Source organism: Rutidosis leptorrhynchoides, chromosome 4 (assembly GCF_046630445.1).
Source record: "Rutidosis leptorrhynchoides isolate AG116_Rl617_1_P2 chromosome 4, CSIRO_AGI_Rlap_v1, whole genome shotgun sequence".
NCBI lineage: Eukaryota > Viridiplantae > Streptophyta > Magnoliopsida > Asterales > Asteraceae > Rutidosis > Rutidosis leptorrhynchoides.
The window spans coordinates 560,423,541-560,431,461 of NC_092336.1; positions in this window are offsets into that span (position 1 = coordinate 560,423,541).

Consider the following 7,921-nt stretch of genomic DNA (forward strand, 5'->3'; position numbering starts at 1 on the left):
AGCACAAGTATTGCCTTATCTATAATCTAAATCTCGTCCTGGTTGGCTCTCACTTCAAACTCATGATACCTACAAAATAATGAAAGTTAGTACATGCGCAATGCGCTCATTTCCACTTAAAATCGAACCGCTACATTTAGATCATTCATAAGTCATGACACCTCAAAATTATTTCACTGAATAATTAAAATAAGTGAAATACATGATGTTGTAGAAAAAAATTTGGGTTTTTTAACTAGTGATATCAGTTGATAATATAAATTTTTTAAGTGACACAATTAAAATAAGTCATAATAGAATTTTTTATTTTTATTTTACCAGTGACAATAGTGACTATTATTCTAATATTCGCCTGTATTCAGCAAGGTTGTAAAAGTCGTGAGTCGGGAACGCATCGGTCGAGAACTAAAAATGACACGTCGGTCGAGTCGGGGACGCGTCGGGGACGCATCGGTCGTTGACCAACGTTGACTTTATTAATAATTTCTTAAATATATATTTATATATGTATAAAATAGTTGATTCTGTACCATAAATTTCTTAAATAAGAACTTGAATTTAAATACAATCAAACTTCAAACTCAATTAATGTTACCGAGTACATAATCAGTAAGGACACAGAGAAAAGAGCGGCCCAAAAAATGAAAACAGACCCTAATTTTAAAACATATCACATCTTGACGAAAATTTGACTGATTTTGACTGTTTTTGACCAACTTTGACCGTCTTTGACAGACTTTGACCGAACTTTTAGCTTTGACCGTCTTTTGAGTCGTTTTCAGAAAAAACGGGACGGAGAACCCAAAAAACGACGCATGGGCCGGCGCGTCGGCCAAGTCGGCCGACTTTTACAACACTGGTATTCAGTGAGGTGTATCAGAACATTTTTGGTCCCGAACTGGAACATTTCTTTTTGAGTTTTATTTAACCACGCAAACACCTCCATCTTGGATTGGAGCTCATGAACCGTAGGCAATTAATGAGATAATTATTCATTTAAAAAAAAAAAAAATGATAATGAGATCATTATCATTAGTTCCTAAATTATTACCTCGTCTGTTCCTAATTAATTGTCGAGTATTTTATGTTTAGATATTTCAAATTAATTGTCAATTCTATAAATAGATAAGAAAAATAAGTAAAAATTTCTTTATACTCTTACTTTATATTAAACTCTGTGTTTTTGTCTAGTAATAATTAATATGAAACGGAAAGAGTACTTGATAATGAGGAGACTCAATATGACGTACCTCATCACGACGGCGTTCAAATTTCAAAGAGTGCATCTTGCATTTTTAAATCATCAAAGATCTCCATGCAAAAGAAATACGTTAATAATTTTGAGCAGCTTTTCATGAACTTCAAATTTTTAGATAACTATTTGATGTCATAAAAAAGTCACCGTCAGGTTAGTTACATCTGATCATTTATTAGTAAATGTTCAAGGAATAGGTTTTCTGACGTTTTATTGAAGAAAAAATTATAAATTTATTAAGTTAAAATGGTAAAATTTTACAATTAAAAGAAATTTTTGTTAAAAATAGTCCTAAGTGAAGGATGATCGGGCTTCATGAAGATTTCCAGCCTACAATCTAGAAGCCCACCTTCTAGATATTCAAAGTAGGCAACCTTGACAACTCATATGGAAGTAGCAAAGTTGATGACGATGACGGCCGCCAACCTTCTCCGTTCACACCATTCCACCGCCATAGAATTTTTCCTATAAATAGAGGTGCAAACCTCAGTTGTAAATTATCCTAAATCACTCAGAGAAGTGTAATCACAACCTAGAGAGTGTGTGAGTTTGAGAGTTTTTTTGTAAGAGTTTTGTAATACTCTGTAAATCTATTCTTGTGAGTAATAGAGTTATTTTTCTCTCAAATTTATATCTCCCAACGTCCAGGCGATCTCCTCTTCCAAACAAGTGGTATCAAGAGCTTGGTTAGAGACGTTGGTTGAGTTTTTGGGTCTTCTGAAGTTTTCTCAAAATTCAATTTTTGGGTCTTCTGTAGCAATTCACTGTAGCAGCTGGCGGCACTGTAGCAGTACTGTAGCGGTAATGTAGCGGTACTGTAACAATTCTGAAATTTTACAATTTGATCCCTGAAATTTTCAGAATTTCATTTTTGGTCCCTGAAGTTTATAAAAATTATAATTTTGCCCCGTAAGTGAAATTTAAGCCGCGAAGTGTCTTTTCCACCATTTTCAACCGTTCCGGACGTAACGGTGATCTCTGTTTTCTACAATTCAACCCCGTTTGTGTTAAAAAATTATTTGTAAGGTGATAATGTCCACAGAAGAGTCAACATCATCTTCCGGAGCTATGATTATGCTCACAGCCACAAACTACACGCTGTGGAAACCTCGGATGGAAGATCTCCTCAGCTGTAAGGATTTGTTCGATCCTATTGAATTGAAGGGTATAAACCCTGATTCTGCCAAAGAGAAAGAGTGGAAGAAATCAAACCGAAAAATTATTGGTCAGATCCGTCAATGGATTGATCATAGTGTCTTCCACCATGTTGCACAAGAGACAGACGCATATGTCCTTTGGAAAAAGTTGGAGGACATGTATCAGGCCAAGATTGCTCGGTATAAAGCCCTGCTGATGAGGCGTTTAGTCAACATGAAGCTCAAAAGTGAAACTTCAGTTGCCGAGCATACCAGAGACTTCCAGAGCTTGGTCAACCAGTTATCTTCTGTAGAGATGCCGCTTGGCGATGAAGTTCAGGCGCTACTGCTACTTAGTTCCCTTCCCGATAGTTGGGAAACGCTGGTAGTAACACTCAGCAACTCAGCCCCGAATGGCAAACTTACCATGTCAATGGTCAAGGATGCCCTATTCAGTGAAGAGGCAAGGAGAAAGGACATGGGCACAGATCAGACCCATGCCTTTGTCACAGAGAATCGGGGGAGACAGCGAATGAGTAGCAAAAATAAATGTAGAGACAGAAGCAAGAGCAGGGGCAGGTCAGCTGATGGCAGAAAATCAACATATAAATGCCATCATTGTGGATTAGAGGGACATATGAAGAAGAACTGCTATAGATTGAAAGAGGAACAAGGTCAAAGCAGTTCACAGCCGAAGAATAAGGGTGAAGAAACATTAGTGACTATCTCTGGTGATGTAGCTTATTGTTCAACCCATGATGAGACATGCCTTCACATCTCACGAGAAGAAACAGAATGGGTGGTAGATACTGCAGCTTCCTACCACGTGACTCCATACAAGGAATACTTCACAACATACAAAGCTGGTGACTTTGGAGTTGTGAAGATGGGAAATTCCAGTTCCGCTGAGATTGTCGGAATTGGAGATGTCAGGATAAAGACAAGTTCCGGGAGCACAATCACTCTGAAGGATGTCCGATATGTGCCAGATCTTCGGCTGAATTTACTTTCTGGAATAGCTCTCGACAAACAGGGTTATGATAGTCATTTCAGTAAAGGCATATTGAAATTGTCAAGAGGCGCTATGATAGTCGCTCGAGGACACATTTGTGGCACATTGTACAAGACTCATGTGAAGATCTGCACAGACAGTATTAATGTTGCAGAAAAGGAGGCTTCACAAAATTTATGGCACCAGATACTCGGTCACATGAGTGAGAAAGGGTTGTCTACCCTAATAAAGAAGGAGCTTATCAATGTAGACAAGGATGCTGCATTAGATCCTTGCAATCATTGTCTGTTTGGTAAGCAGCATAGAGTCTCGTTTAATTCCTCTTCAATGAAAAAATCAGAGTTACTCAGTCTGGTACACTCTGATGTTTGCGATCCCTTGGAGGTTGAATCAATTGGCGGCAATCGATACTTTTTGACATTTATCGATGATACTTCTCGAAAGGTGTGGGTATATTTCTTACGGACGAAGGACCAGGTGTTCGATTACTTCAAACAGTTTCATGTCATGGTAGAACGTGAGACAGGAAAGAAGTTAAAGTGTCTTCGATCCGACAACGGCGGTGAATACTCATCCAGGTAGTTCGATACCTATTGCAGATCATATGGCATCCGACATGAGAAGACGGTCCCACGTACCCCTCAACATAATGGTATAGCAGAAAGAATGAACCGAACAATCATGGAACGTGTTCGGAGCATGCTCAGTATGGCTAAGCTGCCAAAGCCATTCTGGGGAGAAGCAGTCAGAGCCGCTTGTTATTTGATCAACCGATCTCCATCAGTACCACTGAATTTTGAAGTTCCGGAGAAACTTTGGTCTGGAAAGGATCCATCATACTCTCACTTAAGAGTATTTGGATATTTGGCGTACGCACATGTATCCAAGGAGCTCAGACAGAAGCTGGATGCAAGGACCACTCCATGCATATTCATAGGCTATGGAGATGAAGAATTTGGATACAGATTATGGGATCCAAAGGAGAAAAAGGTGATCAGAAGTAGGGACGTGGTGTTCCATGAAAGCCAGACAATAGAAGATATTGAAAAGCCCACAATATCTTAGAAGTCAAATGTTGCTGCTCAGGCGTCAGAGGCAACAACGGTGAAATGACCCGTCCTAATCCATCCGGACGAAGTCCATATCGATTATAAATGATTCACAACAGTTGATTACATCGCGAGGTACTTGACCTCTATATGATATATTTTACAAACATTGCATTCGTTTTTAAAAAGTCAATCTTTCATTACATCGAAAGTTGACAACATGCATACCATTTTGTAATATATCTTACTCTAATTGACTTAATAATAATCTTGATGAACTCAATGACTCGAATGCAACTTCTTTTTGAAATATTTCATAAATGACGCCAAGTAATATCTCTAAGATGAGCAAATGCACAGCGGAAGATTTCTTTCGTACCTAAGAATAAACATGCTTTCAAGTGTCAACCAAAAGGTTGGTGAGTTCATTAGTTTAACATAAATAATCATTTCATAATTTTAATAGACCACAAGATTTCCAGTTCTCATAAATATACGTCCCATACATAGAGACAAAAATATCATTCATATGGATTGAACACCTGGTAACCGACATTCACAATATACATATAAGAATATCCCCATCATTCCGAGATCCTCCTTCGGACATGATATAAATTTCGAAGTACTAAAGCATCCGATACTTTGGATGGGGCTTGTTGGGCCCGATAGATCTATCTTTAGAGTTCGCGTCAATTAGGGTGTCTGTTCCCTAATTCTTAGATTACCAGACTTAATAGAAATGGGCATATTCGATTTCGATCATTCACCCATATAATGTAGTTTCAATTACTTGTGTCTATCTCGTAAAACAATTTTAAAAACAGCGCATGTATTCTCAGTCCCAAAAATATATATTGCGAAAGCATTTAAAAAGGGAATAATGAAACTCACGCATATATTGTAAAACAGTTAATAAAGCATTTGCATGTATTCTCAGCCCAAAAATGTAAACAGTAAAAGGGCAAATGAAACTCACCTAATGTATTTTGTAGTAAAAATACATATGACAATATTGAACAATGCAGGGTTGGCCTCGGATTCACGAACCTATATCATTTGTGTATTTATTAATATACATAGTTGTAATCGAACAATATACATATAACTTTATTAGTTATAATATTTTTATATTAATAACATATATATATATATATATATATATATATATATATATATATATATATATATATATATATATATATATATATATATATATATATATATATATACATATAGGTTTCATATATTCATTTTATATACAAAAATATAAATTTTTGTGATGTCATATGAATTAAATACCTTTTTATTTATATAAATTTGTTTATCAAAACCATGATTATATTTATACTAAGTTAATACTAGTAATTATACAAATATTGATAGTAATATTCCTAATATACATATATTACTAATAATGATTCTAAAAATGATAATAATGTTGATATTTACGAAAATACTAATAATTTATAATAATATTTCTGATAATATTAAAAATAATACTACTTAATGATAACCTTAATAGTGATATTTATATAAACTATTTTAATGATACCAATTTTTAATAACCATGTTAATAATAATAATAATGTTAGAAATATTGAATATTATCATAATACTTAATCAATAATGATAATAATGATAACAATAATACTAATTAATAATAATAATTGATATTGATAATGTTGTTAGTAATAACAATATCAATGATAAGTGTAATTACTAAAATTGTAATAATAATCATTACAATAACAATATTCGTAATTATAATCCTAATAATAATAATAATAAGTTTTAATTACTAATACTAATAATTATAACACTAATAATAATAAAAATAATTAAATTTATGATAATAATACTAATGATAAGAAATATAACAATAACAATAATAACAATAATAATAATAATAATAAATGGAAGATAACTACCTCATAAGCTTATTAAAAAAGTATACTTTAATAAATCAAAATATTATTTTTTTCTAATGTTTATATTAATATAATATATACATATTTATTTACCAAATTGTTCGTGAATCGTCGAGAATATTCAGAGTCAAATGCATCTATGTAAAATAGTTCCAACATTTTGAGACTCAGTTTAATAGACTTTGCTTATCGTATCGAAATCAAATAAGATTCAGGCTTAAATTTGGTCGGAAATTCTCGGGTCATCACAGTACCTACCCGTTAAAGAAATTTCGTCCCGAAATTTGAGTGAGGTTGTCATAATTAACAATAAACATGTTTTTATGACGAATATAAGTTGATGAATAGAGTTTATTACCCTTGAATAATAAAGATAAAATAATTCGATTATTCGAAGAGTACGAATGAAGCTATCACAAAAGTGTGAAATGAAGAAATAGAGATTCGTTTTATCTTTTGACGTTGTCTTGGTTAAAAATAAGGTGCGTCTTAACTTTTGACGTAGGGGGTTGAATTCCGGAATTCAAGGAATTTGAATAAAATTTTCGAAATCTAAAAGATTTGATTCTTCGGTGAGTAAGGAAATTAAGATCTCTATAATTAATGCGGAAATCTGCCTTGATTTCTTTGTCTGGTATTTTCACTATAAATGTACTTCTTTCGTTCCATTACTTTCACCATCCTATACTTTCTTACTCTATTCCTACTTCTAAAATATTGTGGAAATGCTCCATCCAGTTCTGACTCTTGATATTTTTCCTATCTGTGTACCTGTCATCCTTCTTTTCAATCTTCCACCAAAAAATCTGTTTACTTCTACTATTGCCTTGGGGGGATACTATTCTTAATTATACCGTGTCTTTATATTGCTATTCGTATTAATATCCACGGTTTGTAACTTCTGTGTTGTTATTGGGTCTTATATCTTCCCTTATATTTCAATGTCACTGCTTCTGTCTCCTATAATTATTGTCATCCACAGTTAATGCGCTCTCTTATTTGCTGCGATTTATACCCCCTTTCTATTTCGGAGCTTCATGCTTTTGTTTACTTTTCGCAAGTAACGGTCCAGAATTCATAGGTATGGAGTTTCGAATTATCATAATATACAAGGTAGAAAGGAAAAATAGTAGCACGATATGTTTTGTCAAATTACCTGAATCACTGAGAATAGAACTATCAAGAATATATTTTCTTGATATGTTCAGAAGTTAAGCAGAATGAAAGAGTTATGTAACATGGCACATGATGATGTTATAATCTGTGAATCATCATGTTCCATTTAGAAACTCAGCATGACTTACTGTAATATAATCACGTTGATCAAGTGTCATTATATTATACTAACTCATGCATCAGTTCCCAACATTACTTCAATAACATTCATATTTTAAGCTCGAAATTTTACAGAATATAGAAACTAACAGTTTCTATATGATGTAACACTGATATTAGGAAGAGATTAATGATTTTTAGATAAGAATAGTTATGAAAATATCTTCAGAAATATGGAGGATATTTATAATGAAAGATACGAT